At 51.9% G+C, this 19,154-nt stretch overlaps 1 long non-coding RNA gene across 1 annotated transcript; it reads right to left on the bottom strand.

Annotated features, from left to right (window-relative positions):
• Nucleotides 1-235: 235 nt before the first annotated feature.
• LOC104693282 lies at nucleotides 236-16,453 on the bottom strand. Its single transcript, XR_752516.4, has 2 exons — nucleotides 16,156-16,453; nucleotides 236-14,952 (listed from the first exon to the last, which is right to left on the bottom strand). It is a non-coding gene; the product is annotated as an uncharacterized LOC104693282 (long non-coding RNA).
• Nucleotides 16,454-19,154: the final 2,701 nt, after the last annotated feature.

Raw genomic sequence — 19,154 nt, 5'->3', positions numbered from 1 at the left:
GCACCAGATGTGTCAGCAGAGGGAACAGAATTGCCCATAATTAATTTATCCTCATGAAAATTCCATATCTGACTCCAACTAAGAGCTGGTGCTCAGGGTGTTGCATAACTTGGCTCCGTGAGGGAGAAGAGGGACCCACCAGTTCTGCCTCAGCAATGTGAGGTGTTCCCAGGGGTCTTGTTTACACAGGAGTGGTAAAACAAGTCCTCGACACACTTTAATGTGCTAATTGGGGGTTATTACGGCCCTTTTTATTTACGATTAGATTACGAATGTAATACTCCATCTCATTTTGCTCTGCACTAAGAGCTGTGAAAGGATGGTAATTACCTCTCGTGTAAACCTATACTTAGATAGAAAAAATGACGTGTGAAATGAAAGGCCTGAAGAAATGGCATAATCCATGTTTGCTTTGCGCAGACGTGCAGGAGACGCGCCCGCTCCGCTCCTGGAAGTGCGTGGTGTTCCTGCAGGACCCACGGCCCTGCCGTCTTCCTCCTGTCTCCTTAGTACTAAGGTGGCCCTTTTGCATGGAAATGCTGGCTGGGAGGGGATGAATAATTCATCACCAGCACACGGAGCACACTAGACAGATTTTGCCCCAATTTCCCGCCTGGTTGGAATTCTGTGTGAACCGGGCATTACTGCCAGCCCCAGAGCCTGTCACAGCATCCAGAGGAGACCAAGATGTCCAGAGAGCATTGCCTCCCTCTCCTGTTCCAACTAGGTTTAGGACTCCAATGTTTTTGGCTGTGGAGGATTTGCTGGCAAGGGCTCATGCTGCCCCACGCTCAAGATCCCCCTTGCCTTTGTCCATCTTGTTGCATGAAGTGCGTCATGCCACAGCAAGAAAGTGACCAATGGATTTGTGTTTTTAAAAAAAAAGTCCAAGTTGAAGGCTATAAAAGCCAGAGGTTGGCAAGAAGCAAGAGAAGGGATCGAGCACCCGAGTAGGCTGCGACTCCCACCCTGTGTCTACAGGAATCCAGCGTCAGCTCCCAACGCTGGCAAGAGAATCACTGCTCCAGCAATTCCCTCACTGCTTTCGCTGTTCTTTTCCCCCGTTTTTGATCTCCGAGGCCTCAGGGCGATAATTCTATTTTGACTGGAACAATAAGCCGAAGCTCTGGCCTGGCAGGGATGCATTGGGGTTGTTGTTTATTTTAACTGGCGGGGCTGATCCGCAGGATGCTCAGCTCTCAGCCGGGTGCTGAAGGCGCAGCTCAGTTCATCCTTGTGCTCTGCTGCTCTGCAGGAAAGGTCAATATTTCCTTGGGCACAAAGTTTCTCCGAGCCTCGTGGGCCATGACAGCCACTGCTCCCAGCTCGAATGTTCGAAGGAGATTTAACAGGGACTCTGGTCCCACCACTGTCACCGCACCCCGAGGTCCTTGTGAGGGTCCGTACAGCATGAAAGCCTCAAGGGACAGGGGGGATCCCAGAGATGGAAAATCCGGTGTTTGTGTCTCCTGACGGCACCTCCATCTCCTGCTGGGAGCGATGACGGTGAGGCAGAGGGATGAGGTGGGCACTGCTGGGTCCCCTCCAGCCCCAGTGCCATGCGAACATCCTGTGGGGGAGCAAGGTAGGACCCCCCTCAGCACCCATCTCGTTTTGGCAATAGCGAGACAGGGGCACATCTCCACCGGGTTCCATCAAGAATGAAATTCCACATCAGTTTGAAGGCATTTTTCCTCCTGGTTTGAAGTTTGCAGGAGACTCGCAGAGGCAGCTAATGGAGAGGTTTAAGCCTTTGCAGAGCAAAGCCTGCTGACCCAGTTAAATCACCTGTCCCCAGCATAACGAGATGTCTGCTAAACCCCTCAGTGCCACTGGGAACCACTGCAAATCCTCTCTGACAGCGTGCAGCAGCATACCAGGGATGGGACAACGGGGAAAGCGTCCCACTGGCTGTTTGCACAGCCACATCCCACCCTGCCAAGTTCAGTTTGGTCCTAGGAAGGACAGGATCCCACCAGCACGGATGCTGCAGAGCTCCACATCCCACCAGCACGCCCGCTCCTCTCCCTGCATCCTACTGGTACGTGAGCTCCAGTGCTCTGCATCCCACCAGCAGGCGAGGAGGACGCTGACAAACCAGGAGTGGACACATTGCACGTGTGACCACGCAGGGAAACATCTCTGCCAGGAGCTGCCATCATCCTCCCAAATGTTTGCATTGCAACAGATGTTCCTTTCTGCGTTTCCTTTCCCTTAAGCTTGTGGTTATTACGGAGAGGCGGAGGTGCCAGGTGGGACTGTAACTACCAAAATCAGGACTCATTCAGTGCTTTGATGACATCCATTAGCTCCAGGATGCAAGCACCAAGATTTCTGCAATTACAGCAGGTAACTCTCTGCGTCTGCAATAATCTCACTTGAAGTGCTTCTAATGGGTTCAGTTTCTGGGTTTTGGAGACCAACATCCATATGCACCTATAGCTCTGGAGCAGAAAACTACTTCCTGTGCTCTGGCTCCTGCCTGCCCAGTCTGTGTTTGCATATGCAACAATATTTTGGGGAAAAAAAATCTCCTTTCCGCTGCCATCTGTGTGAGGATTGAGACTCCAGTGGAGGTCAGTTCAGGGAGGTTTCAGCAAGAAGAAAAATGCCTACTCAGACAGAGCAAGATGGGACATTCTGTGTGGCCACTGGGAACTTGTTTCTGGATCACTGTGGGAAAAAACCCAGGGGATTGTAAGTAAAACAGAAAAAAAACACCAAACCAGTCGATTTTCAAGATGTGAAAGATGAATTTTGGGCTGTCTGGGGAATCTGTTCCCTCAAGGACTCTGTAGCTGGATAAATAGTACCAGTTTTCTCATATTTACTCAAGGAGGGAGGAGCTTGGTGCTGCCCACCAGGATCCCCAACAGCTGAATGGTGTTGGGATGATGGATGGGCTCCCAGGGAGATGCCTCTGCACTGGGCTGATTCCTCTTGAGCTGTTCAGCCCAAGCAGGAGAAGGGAATAATTCGTGGGTGTTCCTGTTTTGGAAAGTGCCTGATTTCCACACGGCTGAGAACAGGGACTGTGGTCTGGCTGTGCAAGCAGTGCTGGGACAGAGCCAGGGAAGCAGCCTTGTTGTCCTTGGTGCAACTCTGTGGTGGATAAACAGCCCCGTTTAATCTTCAGGGCCTTCGCTCAGGCACCTTTCATCAGGACTGTATTCACTTCTTTCCTTTTTTTAATGAGGGAATTTTAAATCCAAGAGGATTTGCAGCAGAAGTGAGCTACATATCCCAATTTCCGCACCCAGGAAATCAACTACTGAGTCCAATTGTTGTCAGAAACATTTACCAAAAAAAAAAAAAAAAAAAAAAAAAAAAAAAAAAAAAAAAAAAGAAGAAGAAACTCAAAATCTACACAGAAGAAGAAACCCAGAGTCTTTGGTGTGAAGGGAAGAGGCGTATCTCCCTGGAGAATATGATAATTTATAATGAAACATTATCTACAGCCCCATATGTTACATTTTCTATTTATGGCTAATTTGCTTAAGCATTTCTAATGTACCCCCCAAGGGAGGACAGTTTGTCTTTGGGCAGCTGGCTAGCGCCGAGGGAAGAAATGAGGCAACGTTTCATCCGCGCACGCCGGCAGCCGGGAAGCAAACAGCACCCGCTGGAAAGGTGCTTGGAGATTCCTTTGGACAGCTGCTCCTGCAGCCGCTCACTGAGGGGGTGCTGCCATGGCAGAGGGACATTGGGGTGGGAGCTGGGAGGACCTGGCCATCCTAAACATCCCATGGTCTCTGATCACTGCCGCAGCCCCCAGGCTGAGCTGCATCCACGGGCTCCAGAAGTTAACATCCTGCACTTAAAACTTCTGGTAGAAAAAACATAGGGATCAGCTTTTCCTGAGCCACAGCATCGCCCTGGCCTTTCCCATGAGGATGTCATCAGTCCTGGCTGGACCTGCTGGATGAGAAGCCAGGGAAAGGGCTGTGGCCCACCCTCCTAGAGCAGCTGGGTCAGATCCAGGAGTGGCACTGAGTGAGGGAGCCCTGCCGCAGAGCACAGCCCCGGTATGAAAGTGATGGATGCTCCTCTCAGCCTTGCTGGGAAGCTGAGGAGACCCTGGGATATAAACATGACAGTCTGTGTGCCAGTGTGACTGCTCGGCTCTTCCCAGGTGATATTCAGCTACAAAACATTTCAATCGCATCCTCAGCGATAGGGGGATAACCTGGATGACTCTGAATCACTCTCTGCATCACTAAAATATTCTCAGATCTGATCCTGGGTGTCTCAACAAGATGTTCACAAATCAGCCCAGGAAGACTTGTCCCTGCTTCTGATGTTCAAATTTTGCCCTTGAGCTCTAAGAGAGGGAAAAAAAAAGAGGTTTTGAGCTTTCCTCCTGCTATTTGACCCAGATGGCTCCTTGCAAGCACACGGAGCTCATCCGGAGCCCAGGGCGCCAGTCTTGAGCTCCCGGCAGCCACGGCCCCACGGCAGGAGAGAAATCCATTTGGCAGAAGTGAAGTTTGCCAGCGCAGCCACGGCTCGTGGCGGTGACGTGATCTGACTTCAGAGTGAGGTGATGCCTCCTTCAGTGAAATTGGGGTTAAGGCCCTTCACACCAGCAGGGATGCAGAGGCACTTCCTTCCCGTGTCCCTCATTCCATCTGGGCTCGTGGCTGCGCACATGAGGGACAGCGAGATCATTAATTGATCAGCAGCATCAGTAATGAGCTCAGTCTCAGGGAACGGGTGCCAATCCCGCATTTCGACGTTGATGAGTGTGCATGAACGTGCACAATTAGCTGGAATGGTGATCCACAGTGAGGGGAGGGGGCGCAGAGCTGGTGCTGGTGGGGGTGTGTGTGTCAGGCAGGGATGTGCACTTGGGAATGAATAATCTGGCATCACCTCCTGCCTTTCCCGGGCCAATTACAGCCCCGTCCAGCTAATCAGCAGTGGAGAAGCAACTCACCTCCCTGGGTGCTCAGATGACAATTTTATGGATACTGCACACCCCTGCAACATCAATCCAGCTCCCAGCTTTGCCCAGATTATTGATTAAAAGTGTATTAACGATCGATAGCTGGACTAATTGCACGGCTGCTGTAATGGCTGCCTCTCGCAGGTCTCCACTCCTGCCACAGCCACGATGCTCCAGAGTGGTGACAGCAGCATTCCCTCTCCCTCACTCCTGGAAGCTGCACAGCTGCCTGATGTGTGGCCAGGGATCTAACATCTCCCAATACAATATCAGCCTCCCGGAGTCGATTTCAATAGCAGAAATCAAAGGGAACTATTAAAACTCATTACCATTTTTATCTCCAGTGCTGCAGATTTGCTATAATTTTATTTGAATCTGAAAGCAGATGGTATTTGTGCAGGGCACCCTTTCCTCTCCCCCTCGTTGTAAGGAATACTCAGTTGTACCCATCAGTGGCAGAGCAGCCACCACTCACATCCCTTTCCCAGGATGGCTCTGGAGAGACGAGCAGGTTTGCAGTGCAGAGTGCGGTGGGTGGCAGCACCGCTGGGAAGTTGAACCGCAGGGAACAAAGTTCCACAATGTGGGCAAACTGTTCAGCACGTTGAAGTGCCTTAAACCGCTCGGTGGGTGCACTCGTTGGTGCCTTTCCTGTTGTCTCTGAGCTGCACAAGGATGAACAGCAAAAATGAGCTTGATTAAGCAGCTGCTGGGCTCTGGGAGCTTCCACATTCCCCAGCCTGGGCATCTCCTCAAGCAGATGCTGAAGTGGCTTCCTTTTGCCAAAAATCAAAGTTTAGCATCTGTTTTTACTGTAAACCCTGATGCTGCTTCTCCAGTCCCTTCCAGTGCCTTGGCTTGGGTGTGCTCCTGCAGGAGCTTCCTGGTACCTTGCCAAGATGTCAACAGGTGCTGAGGAGCTGCCCTGGTCTCTCTGTGCCCCTCTAAACAGACAGACCCGAACCCCACTGTGCCCAGGATGCTTCCCCAGTCCTTGGCACCGCCTCAGGCACAGGGTGCTGATGCTCAAGTGCAACGTCAAGAAACTCAACACATCCTACTGGGCTGTTGAGAGCAGCTGCTGGGAAGAAGATGATCCAATTCCCTCCTCGGAGGAGGGATGCCAGCCAGCAGCGTGCTGGAAGGAGATGGCTTGGCAAACATCACCACACAGGGATCCTGCTGGGGGCCTGCAGTGGCCACCTGGGTCTTGCTGCCCCTCCCCACCTGGGCAGATTCATTTTCACGTTGCCCCCTCCCCGGGAGGAGCCGCACGGCTCCCCTCACATCATGTGTGAGCTGCGTTTCACTGCAGCCCACGAGCTGATTAAAGTTAGAACAGTTTAACGCAATGCTGGCACTGAGTCGTCGCTCCGAGCAGCACGGAGCAGCACAGGGAGCTGGGGTGAGCGCCCCAAGCCCTTGGGAGTGCCAGGCTGGCCTGGGGCCAGCAGCAGGAGCATCCCACAGGATGCTGGAGTGCAGAGTCATCTCCAGTACCAGGGTTCCCGTGGTGACAGCAGCACCACATTTCCCACACTGCCAGAAATTACCATCAAGTGGCAGATTAACACCTACCCTTCAAGTTCCAGAAAGGGAGAGCCACACGCTGTGAGGAAAATCACCTGTAGAAGACTTTTGAGCCATTTTCCTGCACTCCCTGGGTGCAGGAAGATTCCTGCAGTCACTGCTGCCTGTGCCATGGGACGCTCAGTGCCTGACACATCCTCACAGCTCAGCCTTGGACAGGTTTCTGCCAAAACAAACTGATGGGTCAGATAGGGATTGATGGCCATTCCTTGGGAAGGCACCTGAACCCATCCATACAGGAGCAGATGCAGGCTTTCCCAAAACTCCATCTTTTCCGGTGAACTCCTACCCCCTCCCCAAGTGCTAGCGTGGGAATCTAATCTTTTGCAGTGAGCAGAGGTTCCTTTTTGACAGAGAAATTAATATTCATTAGCCATCAGGAAGAAAACGCTGAGCTGTTTATCATTGCTTCATTAGATTTAGCCAAATACCAACTAAACATAATTACTTACATAAACTCCTGTGGCAGAGCTTGAAATTTGTAGCCAAAAGAGAAAATGTAAGGAAGAACAGTGGAGATTGGCCTCGGGGTCTGAGCTCACTGCTGCTCTTGGAGCAGCCGAAAACAGACACAGCTTCAAAAAGCGTCTCCCAGCCTTTGTCATCTCCTTTTCTGCTTGTTTATAGCCACTGAGAAAACACACCAGGTGGCCCCAGAAAGGAAGTGGAAGAAGAAAACATCCTCACTTGCTCTCTTTGGATGCTGTTTTACTTGGTCCACCCTTGGGGGATCACAGGAAGGCTGGACCTCCCTCCAGTCTTGGGTACGGGCCAGAGCAGGGCCAGCAGCTCCCGAGGTGCCCTGTTTGGTTTTGTGGGTGGGGAAATGCAATCTGTTCCCACACGCTTAATTAAACTAATCTAGCCTTCCCCCTCCCCTTCTGCTTCTCTTCCAATAAAAGCAGTGGCACGGGGCTGGATGGGCCCCAGCAGTGACATCCTGTTGAAGCTCTGATCCATCCCAGCCCACCACAGGACACCTTGGGATGTTCTGCAGTACATGGTTATCATCGTGGGATGCTCTCCAGCATGAGGAAGGCAGGTCACCGCCGTGGGATGTCCTCCAGGGCACATGGAAGCCAGGTCACTGCCATGGGATGATCCCCAGCGTGAGGAAGGCAGGTCACATCTCCTCCTGCCTGTGTCCTGACCAACGTTAAACACCTTTGGCAGACACCTGAGGGGAAGCAAAGGCTCTTCTCTGCCTTTCAGATCCACTCTCTAATTACAAAGCTCGTTCATTTTAGCACCCTGCTATCCCATAATTGATGTTGGGTACCTCTCACAATGAGCCTGATTTAAATGTATACATGTTTCTCCTTCTCCTGAAACCCTGCTGGCTGTGAGACACCTAATTAACAGCAGAGCTTTCAAAGTCTCCCTAACAAATGCATCCCCGTGTTTCTGAGCACAAGGACTCTCATTAGTGAAGCTGTGCTTTGTGATTATTTATACCCCTTCTATAATTAAAAATTCTGAAAACTAATTACAATAATCCATCAGTTTTCCAACATCCCGGGACTGGAACCTTCACCTTTTTTTTGCCATTGCTTTTTTCTTTTACCCAACATTCCCTCAGGCATGGCCACCCACGAGTCCACTCCCAGGCCATGGGTGATCCCTGTTCTTCCTCTTCCCTGGGGCTCCTTCTCATGGGGCACCCACTCTTCTGATGTGATTTGCTCTGTTGTTGCCAGGATCCGTGTTTGCTTTGCCAGGCAGGAGTGGAAGCAAACAGCAGCGATCGCTCCTGGCTCCAAGAGGAGCTCCAGGGAGTGTGGAGATGCTCACACGTGTGTGCAAGGAGTGGCAGTGCCGAGGAATGGCACACGGTTACCATCCCTCTCCCAGGACCAGATGTCCCCTGTGTGCTGCCTCTTGAGGCTCTGGACAGGTATTCCCATTGCCATGGCAACAGACAAGCTGAGCTGGGTGCTGTCACCTACAGCCCCCACTTTCCCCTCATGCCATGACCCCCCCATGGCACTTTTGGGTCCTTCAGAGCAGCACTGAAAAGGGACTGTGAAAAATGACTTTGGAATCGAGTGAGTTCCCTGGTCGGGCTGAGTCTGGGAAGTCATAATCTTAATATGAGCATCTTTAAATATCCTCACTAATGGGCTCATTCTTTAATTTCCTGAAGCAATGACAGTCTCAACAGACCCTATATCACAGCTAAGATGGGATCTGTCACTGAATGGCTGAATTATATTTCATCCTTTATTTTTATCAGCTCTGCTGACTTATTTATGACAGTTAGAGTCTCAGCTGGCTTTTGTCTGGCCTGTACTTTGCTGCTGCTCAGAGAGGAAAAAGCAATAGTTTATAAAGCCATTTTCACAGCATCCCCATAATTTTAGGCTGTGTCTGAGGCTTCATTTTGAACGAAACTCTGTAGATAAACTGTTATTCATGGCAACGCCTGCAAAGTCCTCAGCAGCCCCCAGAGAATGCTGCCTGCTCAGAACGGGCTTTCCCTCAGATTTATTTGCGAAGAACAAAGGGCAATTTTCCCATCCTGGCAGCAGCAGCCCACGTGGCAGATGCCACTCAGGGGGGTTATCTTCCAGCACGTCTTTTATTGAAAACATAATCAAATTCCAGGCTGTGTGTGGCAGGGGAGTGAGCCCTGGAGAGCACTTCCCACATGGAGCTGGCTGGGTTTGCTGTGGGTGGACGCTGCATGGCCAGTGCCAGCCACAGTTCCACCCTGGGCAGGTGGCACAGCAGAGGGGCCCCCTCGTATTTCCCTGCCGGGCATCCTGGGGTGGTCTGTCCCACATGGCAGCAGGGCAGTTCATCCCAGTGTGAGGACAAGAAGGCGACTTCCCACTTGCCTTGTCCCTTGCCTCACTCCTCCCAGAGCCTTGCCCCTCGCAGAGCGTTGCTCCTGGCAGCACAGCCCACAGTGAGTCTCAGCCAGGCTTTAAGCATCTGGGCATTATGAGTCCGGGTGTTCCTGAGCCAACAGAGCAGTTGGCCGTGTTGTCCTGGACACATTCCCATGCTCCCTGCTCTGCTCGTGAGTTGGCTCTGGGGTCATGAGAGCCCCTGGGAGCAATGAGCATCTCCCAGCCCAGGCACTGCTGGCCCAGCTCAGCTGCTCTGTGGCACGGGATGGCTGAGTGCCATCTGCCAGCCTCACCTCGCAGGCCTGGGCCGCTCCCGGTGGGGCACAGACGAGCTGCTGGCAAATGTTGGTGACCTCCAGGCAGCCGCAGTTTGGGGACAGGGAATTTTCCAAGCAGAAGGGGAGAGCATAAAGGAGCCGGGGGAGCGGAGGCGAAGCACAGGAGCAGCTCCAAGAGCTCCTCCCGAGACCCAGCAAGTGCCAAAGTTAATACATTTAATATATTTCGTACCCGCTCTGCCAGCCATTAGGAATGTGCTTGTTTTGTCATTGCTCTGAGGCAATCACGGGAAGCGTCTGTCCTCTGAGTGCACGGGGGAAAATGAGAGTGCCCTGAGCTGGAGTGGCCAGCCAAAAATAACGCACGGCTTTATCCTTGGAAGGAAACCGGGCACTGGTTGGAGGACAGAAGTTGGGTGCAATACTTGAAGCAATGTGACATTTCCATGTGTTAGGGGCGTGTGCGCTGTAGGAGACATGCAGGGTGCGCGTCGCCGGCCCCTTGTGTGCCGTCACCCGCGGTCAGAGGAGAGCAGCTCTCCAGGAGCCACGTCCCAGTCCTGTGGCCTTCCACTGCCTCACTTCACCGCAGCTAAAACCTGGAATAGCCACAAAGCAGTGAGTGACCCGGATAAAACACTGAGGTGTCCATCTCCTGCTCGCCAGTGGATGATCCCTTAACAGTGTCTCAGCTCTGAATGCTGGGCTGGCGCTGCTGTCAGCGTGGGCTCCTTTGGGGAGCAGTGACCATGGCCTGCTGGGGAGCCTCCCAGCCCATTTCACCCATTTCCCCATCACAGCTCCAGGCCATGAGAAATTTCTCTCAGCTGTATGAATATTTAAAGTAACTTGCCGGATCTCAAGGGCTCCCCACCTCGCCTTCTTAGGGGTGGTAATGAGCTCTGAATAGGAAATTAGGAATAATTATAACCCATTCATCCCTTTAATAATGAGTCAAATAATTCCAGTGCCTGTTGGCAGAACTTGTCTGGAAGTTCTCCATCCTGTGTGATCTGAAGTGCTGCCTGAGTTAGTGGCTTTACCTTACGGACTTTACAGTGCTTTTAGCTCAGAGTTAACTTTCCAGTTCCAGCGGTGACTTGAGGAATTCCCAGGCACGTCCAAGGACAGAAAGCCAAATTCTGCATTCCCAAAGCTAATATATAGAGAGACAACAACAGAAAAAAGGAGCTTATGACTAAACACTTCGGGAGCTGACGAGCAGAGCAGTATTTTAAGCTCCTGCCTGCTATCTTTGGACTGTGACTCTCTGATGACTAACAAAATATTTGCTTTTTTTCCCTTTATGGGCCTGTGATTTCACTGTCTGAATCCTGTCCTATTGACCCAAAGAGCTTCAATTTCAAAGCTATTAAAACCTAATTTTCTATACCAGGCTCCTGAGACAGACACTAACTTCCATAGAATAATTCATTTCTTTCCTCTGAAAAAAAGCAAAGAAAAAAGGGGGAAGCAAAGGACATTGGAGTGGTTGTTCAAAGGGAAGTCCAGGCCGGTGGCTGCCTGTGTTCACTGCTGATACTTCCCATCGCAGTGTCCTTCCAGAGGAGGAGCAGGAACGCTCAGATCAGCGCCTGTGGAGCAGCAGCTCTGTTTGCACAGGACAACTGCGGTTCCCTGATAACACCCAGACCCCTGCGCTGTCCTGCCATGGGCAGCACTGGCAGCCAAGGTCTGTTCTTCTGGGACAAAGCAGATTTCCAGCCACCTCTGCCTCCAAAACGTTCGAGTTTGCTGTATCCCAGGCACTCAGCACCGGTCCACAGCCGAGCCTCACGCTCTGTGCTGTGACCAGTGGGGAAATGGGGGTGTTTTGGCGGGCTGGCTATAGCAGGGCCATGGAGCCACACTGATTCTCCCTCCTCTGCCCACCCCACGCAGGGCCTGCTTGCATGCCAGCAAACCCTAGAGCTGGTGCTGCTCTGCAGAGACGCCCTTTCGTACTCTCCATCGTGATAACGCTTTGTTGGATAAGTGCTTTTTAAACCCTACAGATAGATAGAGTATCTGGAGTGGCATTTTAAAAGAGAAAATTGAGACAAGATTCATTAGAGGCACCAGTAAATGTCAAACATTTTATCAACTGTGTAAAGTGCCGTGTTAAGCTGTCTTTTCCCCCCCAAAGCTTGATTAAAACTATAAATGCCTTTTTAATATTAATATTATTCTCTTCTCTGTACAGCTTGTTTGGTTATTTGCAGTGACAGGAATGGGATGGTTCTTGGTGGAGGAGGCAATGTGGGCATCAGGAACCCTGAGGCTCTGCTTGGTCCTGGCAGTGCAGCTGCCCACCCCACACCCTGTCCCACTGTGGGACCCCCGTCCCAGTGCCTTGTGCCCTGCCAGACTCAGCCCTGCTCCGAAATCCTCCTGCACGCATCACTCTCACACGTGGCATGGTGTCTCTAACAGGTCCCCCTCGCTAAGCTGTGTTTAATTAAAAGCTGGCTCTCTGTTGCGGGTGCTAATTAGCGCTCTTTGCTTGGAGGCGCAGACTCCATCAATATCTAAATCCATAGCTGAAACCCAGCACAATAATAAATACTGTGCTGGCTGCTTCACCAGGATCCCAAAGTTCCCACTGTGAATCTGCATGGATCCAGCTCCGGCAGCACTGAGTGGGTCACCCAAGCCAGCCCCCAGGCTGGGAAGGGTCCACGCCTTTTCCCAAAAACTCCTGGAATCTACATGAAACTTCTGCTTCAGTGAGACTTCCCTTCAGGAACTGCTGGTGTTTGCAGCCAGGAGAACAGCCCTCCTTGGGCAGAGCCATGGGGCACACCTGACCCTCAGTGGGTCCCTGCAGGATCATTCCAGGGAGCCAAGCTGTGTTTTCTGCACCAAGATATTCAGAATCAGATTTTCAAGCAAATTATTCACTATAAAAATGACTTCTGTTCCAGATGCATCCAATCTTCTTAAAGGGTGCAGCTCCCAATAGCAGAACAAACTCATGAAAAATACATGACCTGGAGCGTCTCTGGAATATTTATTTTTCCAGCAAGTCTCACTCAGGGCATCATGGTGCTGCCAAGGGTGTGCTGCACTGTCAGGAGCTGGCACCGGTGACCACCTCTGGGGCCACCAGCTCTCACCCTGCCGGGTTTTGAGGACCAGCCAGTGCTCCTGTGTGCCACCCACAGGTACCTCACCGGGGAGCTCAGAGCTGTGTCTTGACCACAGGATAAGCCAGTGATCACTGTCCAGAGAATTCAGTGCTGGATCCACCAGTGAGGTTTTTGTGCCGGGTGGCAGCAGCTCCTGCCCTGATTGGTCACCTGGGCCAGGGGGGACAGCGGTTCCTCCGGCAGCTGGATGAGGTTGAGCCGGTGTTTGTCCTGTGCTTTTCTGATACTTTCCCTGAAAGCTGCCTTCAGCCAGGAGCTGCTCTGGCAGCTTCACCTGCCTTCCTTTCCCTAATTGCATGAATAACACTCCCCTGCTGTCGGACGGACATGCTGGCCCTGGGAGTTAGGCTGGGTGGTGGCATGGCAACAAGGCTATACATTCATTTTGTAGCACTTGATAGATAAACCAAAATACAATAAACAAATTAACTCTGTGTGAGGATTAAGGCTGCCCGTGCTCAAATGAAAAGGCTCTCGCTAGCCAGAGCTTTCCGCTCGCCCGGTCCAGTGAGGGGAGTGGTGCAGGTGCCAGGAGCCGTGTCCCGGCTGCCTGGGGGAGGGAGACAGCCACAGGAGCCCAGCTGAGCCCCCAGCAGTGATGCAGTGATGGCATGGGGCCATCACTGGGAAATTGTAAAGGAATGTCAGACTCGTGCTGCTGTGTCAAATCTCCAAACTCGTCCTTAAAGAGCAGCTCTTCACCAAACACGACACCGCTCACTGCTAGAGACGTTAACGATGCTGCCCATCTGCCAGCACTAGTGCTTGGCCTCGGCTGTGCAGGCGCTGTTTGGCAGAGCCACTTAAAAAGACGGAGAGGAAAAAGGGATGCAGAGAGCGCGGGGGGAGCGCAGAGGTTGCTCTGTTGCAGTAAAACAGAGATTTAATGGTGCTGGGCGAGACCACTGTGCGCGCTGCGGGCAGTGCAGGCTGCAGGCCCGTTGCCTTCGCCTCCAAGTACTTGCCCTTCAAAGATGAAGGAGCTGGTAACTGCTGTCCCCAAACAGCCTCGGTGGCTTTGGACATGGTGGTCTCCTGCCTGGCACCTGCAGGGAGCCTAAATATCTCCACTTGCACCTGAGGGGTGTCCTCAAGGGAGAAGTGCGGGATGGGAAACAGCTTCCAGGGGTAACTTCATCCCTGCATCACCTCTGATACTGACCCGTGGTTATCAAACTGAAATCCTGTGCCAAGAGCACCACTGCAGCAAGCTGGCATCAGACCTTTAAGTGCCAGAGCAAGGAGGTTATTTATTTCTCAGATATGGGCTGGCAGCAGGAGGTTCACACAAGCCCAGAGAGAAGGGAGGGTTGACAGCTCCAGCCTGGGCAGTTCTGCGGATCACCCCTGATTCCCAGTTACATAAAGCTCCTTATGCAGCAAACAATCATGTTATTAAAGGCAGAAGGACAAGGTCCGATGTAATCCAGCGACTGTGACTAACTGGATTTAAGGGCTCACTCCCACTGCTCGGTGCAGTAGCAGAAAGATCCCTCAGATCTTAAAGGAACTAATTTTGGCAAAGATCCTTGGCAGTGATTGTTCCCCTGGAGAAGGGACAAGGGCATGGAAGGAGGTTGGCGTGGTTAAGATTTTCTCCATTGGCTTTTCCAGCACCACAGTTTGAGCAGCCCACACAGGTACGGAGGTGGGTTTGTGCCTGCAGAGGTGGATCAGAGGCTTAACTCCAATTTTCCCCCAAAACCATGCCGGGGAAAACCTGGTTTATGGGGGGAGCCCCACTGTGCCCTTCTGCTTGTTTCCTCAAACTCTTTTGGGGACGACAGTGGGTTTGGTCTCTGGAGGTGATGCTTCCCACCCACACTTGGCTGGCTGCTGCTGTGACTGCTCCAGGTTTGGCTCCAGTGCCAGTGCCCTCCCACTTCCGCCCAGCCTCAGCGAGTTCTCTCTGGCTCAGCATTGGGATGAAAAGCTCTTTCTCCTTTCATCCAAGCAGGCACTGAGGGATGTCCATCATCCCCTGGGTGCTTTCCTAGAGATGAATGCATTCCCATGGTCTGTGGTGCTCTGTGTCCTCCCTGTGTCCGGAACTTTTCCAGGTTTCCGTCTCCAGGTCTGGCAGGATGAGTTGGGTGTTGGTGTTCCTGCGATGGTTTTGTTCCTGCTGTTTGTCACTCCTGGGAAGCAAAGAGTGTGATTCGGTGCCTGGTCTGAAGGGGAAAGTGGGCTTGGGGAGGGCTGTTGAGCAGGAGGCTTTGGGAACAGCCAGCGTTTATAGAACATGACAGCAGTGGCATTTGCAGATAATTTTGGATATTAAGGGAAAATAGCAGCATTTTCTTTCCCAGCTACACAAGGTATTTGTGCTGACAGCCTTCCCTGTCCCTCCTGATCCAGCACAGACTCCACTCCCAGCACTGACTCCTGAAACTGCTCATGACTTTAGTCATCCTGAGGCAGCACCAGAGGGTTTCATCCTTCCTGAGGCTCTGTCAGCCGCAGTGCTGCCTTCAGCACTCCCACATCCAGAGCCCCAGTCAGCACCCACTCTGGGCACTGGTGCAGCCTCTGCTGAGGCATTTCAGCTCTGCCCTCAGCCGCACCGCCCGCCCTCCCTCACCCCCATGCCCAGGCTGTGCCACGCGTTGGAGGAAAGGAGAGCAAGTGGAAACAATTGGATTGACTCCAGCACCTGCCAACCCTCCGCCTTCGCTCAAGTGGAAGAGAATCTTATAATTGTGAGAGTGTGCTTTAATTATATATTTGCAGAACGAGAAGTTCGGCTTTGGCGCTGACGAGGAGGCGCCTGTTAATTGCCTCATTTGATCACCCAGTGCCAGCGTGTGGCTGAAGCTTCTCTGGGCTGGCACAGGCAGCACACAGGCCTGCCGGACCTGGACTTGTGGGGACAGGAGGCAGTGGGGGCATCCCAGTGGGACCAGGACAGGCGTCCTCCCTGGGAAATGCCACTGGGCTCTATTTTCCCTGGCCTTACCTGTGTTGATTAAACCACCATACGCTGGGGTGCCATATGCCATCGTTTCCTACAGCCTTTTGAAAGTGCGAAGAAAGAGACAACTGTGAGACTGGCATCGCCACGCTCAGCACCGCGGCATATGCTTTTTGGGAATACACTCAGCCCATTATCATACCGGCAACCGGTAGCAGGACATATTGCCGGGCTGTTCTGGAGGCTTCAAAGTACAAGCAGTGGCCTCTGAGCTGGCCCTTCCCAGCATGAGTTGGGATTGGGTCCCACCGGGACGGCGCCGACGCCCTGCGGCTGCACCACCCCACAAGCTGTGGGTGTTGGGGCTGCCCCTGAACTGCTGTCACCATAACCCAGGGCACCGCGGACCCAGAAACGCAGCTCAACTCACCCACACAAATCATCCTTCCAGCTCTTGCGGCGGCGATCGCTCCTTGGCCCACGACTGCGTGAGATCTGGGGCTGGCCGTGGGCTCACCACTTCCCCCATTTCCCATTTCTCATTTTTCCTCTCTGGAAAATCCTGCAGAAGGCTTCCCGGGCTCGGAGTGCCACAGCATCCCCGCGGCGGCCGCTCAGGCCGGCTGCCTTATGTAAGCGAGGGAGGGACCTTGCAGAACTCCCTCCGTTCCGAGGCTGATTTAATTAAAAGCCAGTTTTATGGTGCCTGCGCTAATTATAACTTTTGAGCCCAGAGGGTCAAAATGAACTTGTTGCTTATAATTCTGTAATTCAAATCTGCTGCGAAGAGTTGGGATGCTCAGAAATTTTCCAAATAATTCATCTCTATAAATGTGCTTTGCTGATACGGGTTTTTTCTCACTTGAACTTTTTTTGTGCGCTCATATGCAAAGGCGACCGCCTGGGGATGTGTTCCTTGAGAAAAGTAAGGATGCTGATCCTTGAAACTATTATGCTGGTGAACAGTAATAATTATCCATGTTTTTTAATACTGCAGTGTAAGATATGCAGGCAACTGAGCACTGCGGAAGGGAAAACCGCCCCAGGGAAGCACCGAGTGCTTTTCTCTGGTGAGAGCGGTGGCAGATTCCCGTTGGGATGAGGTGTTGAGAGCAGAGGCTCCAGAATAAGCATCAGCCTGCTTCACACAGGGCAAAGAAACCACTCCTGAATTCTCTTACACCTACTTTGGAACACGCTGAGAAAACTGAAAGGAAAAATAAAAGACTAGTCTACATTCAGAGCAGGAAAGGGCAACGCGGGGTGGATTCTGGAGCAGAGACAGGTCTCCTGGGCACAAGCTGTTTTTCCTGAATGCACAGTGAAAAATTGTGGCAAACTGTCCCAGGAGTTCTTAGTTCCCTATCCAGTGATGTCAGAGCTGTTCCCATCCTACCTCACCTGCCGCAGTGGCTCTTGTTCCGGAGGGGCGAGGTGGGTGAGCAGCTTACCCGCTGCTCGACACCAGTGTTCCTGGAGCCTCAGCCTGGAGCCAGGGGGGTGGCAGCTCCAGGACTGGCAGCGGGCTCAGCCTTGGGGACTGTTGATGGAGCAGAGCAGAGGTTGGGGTAGAGAGCTCAACCCCCTCCTCACAGGAGTCCTTCCTTCCTGAGCGTGAGGAGCTGGCATTCAAAAAGGGAAAACCCAGCTAGGTTTGTTGAAAAGGTTGCAATCTGTTAATAAGCAAATTGCTCACTTAATTACGTTAATATGCTTTCACTGAGCTACTGTTACTGCCAATACAAAGGGAAAAAAAGGAGAAAAGATAAAAAATCTCCTGGATTAGCAAAGCCTCGATTACGGACAAGTGAGGGACGTGACCCTTTGTAAAGCTCCATTACTGCCCGTTGTGTGGGATCCCTTTGGTGCTCTCCCACGTGTGAAGGTCTCTGGGGAAGACGCAGCTCTCGGAGTCGGGGATTCCTGCGGCCACACGCTGGTTGGGATAACAATAAATCCCAGGGTTTCAAGGTGACCCATGAGGGCACGGCCCCATCAGCCCTTGACGATCCCACGGGAATGCTGCCATGGAGCAGCAGTGTCTCTAAGCGTATGCTTAAGCATGCTGCTAATTAGGGCTGGCGAGAACGCGTGCGGTAATTACATTTTTGTGCCGTTAAAACAGCAGCTACAATTGTTGGATAAATAGACAGAGCAAAAGCAAATATGTTTGTTTCTCCCTTACCTTGTACGTTACAGGAAGAAGCACCAGCTGCCTCACAAAACATATTTGTTATTCACTCAGAACACACTTTAAAAACCGGCAATAAACAGCAAAGTCAAAATATTTGGTTTCCACGGCAAGCTGAGACTGCAGAAGGACTTGTCACGGGGTGGAAGCTGAGGAGCAGCAAGCCACAAATTTGTGGCATTAAAACAAGGAAGGAATATTTTGAAATCAAAAGGTTTTCTGTTCAGCTTGGGCTTTGACATTGAGCTGCCACAGCGTCAAGTCACATCGTTCCACGGGCATGGATCTGCACCCCATGAGGGAGCCAGCCACCTCCACCTTTCCCGAGGGAACAAAGCTTTTCTGAAACCCTCCTGTTTGCTGACTCTTCACACCTAAAACACTCCAATAACCCCTTCGGTGGCTCATTTCAGCAGCATGTGGATCAATGATGACAGGAGTGGGCAGCTGGGCTTTTCCAAAGGATGCTCCTCCAAGGTGGAGCAGATGAGCACTCCTGGTCCCATAAAGGTCCCATACATTTGTGGTAATGGCACAATCTACCAGAGCAGGTTGCTCCAAGCCCCGTCCACCCTGGCCTGGAACACTTCCAGGGGTGGGGCATCAACAGCTTCTCTGGCCAAATTTTCAGGCACTTTAGAGACCCATTAGCTGGGGGGGGAGGTCTGGAGGGACCGATGGGCACCAGTGACAGCCAAGCACGTGCCATGCCCACCAGCCACCTTCCCCATGCTGGGAAGCCCAATAATCTGGTTTTCCTCAGCCCCAGAGAGAACAATCACAACATAAATATTCATCTGCTCAAGTGAAAGCAGGAGCCCTTGTTTCCTCGAGTGGAACTAACTGAAAAGCGATGATAGTTTTCTGAAAAATGCGAGATTATGTACACAGAAGCAATTACATATAAACTTATTAATTATTTAACAGCTTGTTAATGAGCGAGTTTCGGTCTCGTAGCTCAGCTGACCCACCCGTTTGGGCAGGGGGAGCTCAGGGACCCAGGTGCTTTTCACGTCTTAATCGATGAGCTTGGGAGGCCACGCTCCAGGAGGGGATAGGAGAGGCCAGCTGCGGGCTGGGTCCCAGCGGCGCAGCAGACCCCCTCATCTCCAGCTCCAGATGCCTGCACACAGCCTGGAAGCATTAGCTGCACTATACGCTTTTGAAATTCGCATTAAACATGTATAAATGGAAATTATTTTATTTTCTAATGCAAGCAAAAAATTTGCATTGATAGA

Source organism: Corvus cornix, chromosome 21 (genome assembly GCF_000738735.6).
Source record: "Corvus cornix cornix isolate S_Up_H32 chromosome 21, ASM73873v5, whole genome shotgun sequence".
NCBI classification, from domain to species: domain Eukaryota; kingdom Metazoa; phylum Chordata; class Aves; order Passeriformes; family Corvidae; genus Corvus; species Corvus cornix.
The sequence above is the reverse complement of the archived record's forward strand: the minus strand, read 5'-3'. Positions and strand labels throughout refer to the sequence as shown.